The sequence below is a fragment of the Penaeus monodon genome, chromosome 31, assembly GCF_015228065.2.
Source record: "Penaeus monodon isolate SGIC_2016 chromosome 31, NSTDA_Pmon_1, whole genome shotgun sequence".
Taxonomy (NCBI): Eukaryota; Metazoa; Arthropoda; class Malacostraca; order Decapoda; family Penaeidae; genus Penaeus; species Penaeus monodon.
In genome coordinates, this window is record NC_051416.1 from 33,610,605 (window position 1) to 33,610,865 (window position 261).

Consider the following 261-nt stretch of genomic DNA (forward strand, 5'->3'; position numbering starts at 1 on the left):
TCCGTCTGCTCGAAGACAGTGCTGTAGAAAATGATTATGATATGAACGTCCGAATTTTCTCCGGATAAATGTCTTGAAACTGAAAATACCAAACGCCAAGCGGAAAACATTATCCATTATCTTAAGCTATGGTTATTATTGCACTAACACCTCCTGTAACCAGCAGGCAACGAGGATACATGAAGGCAAAGAAAAGTTATCTAATTTCAGCATGAAGGAAGCTTTTTTGTAAGTAGTGGAAAATATTAATTAAGATGGGAT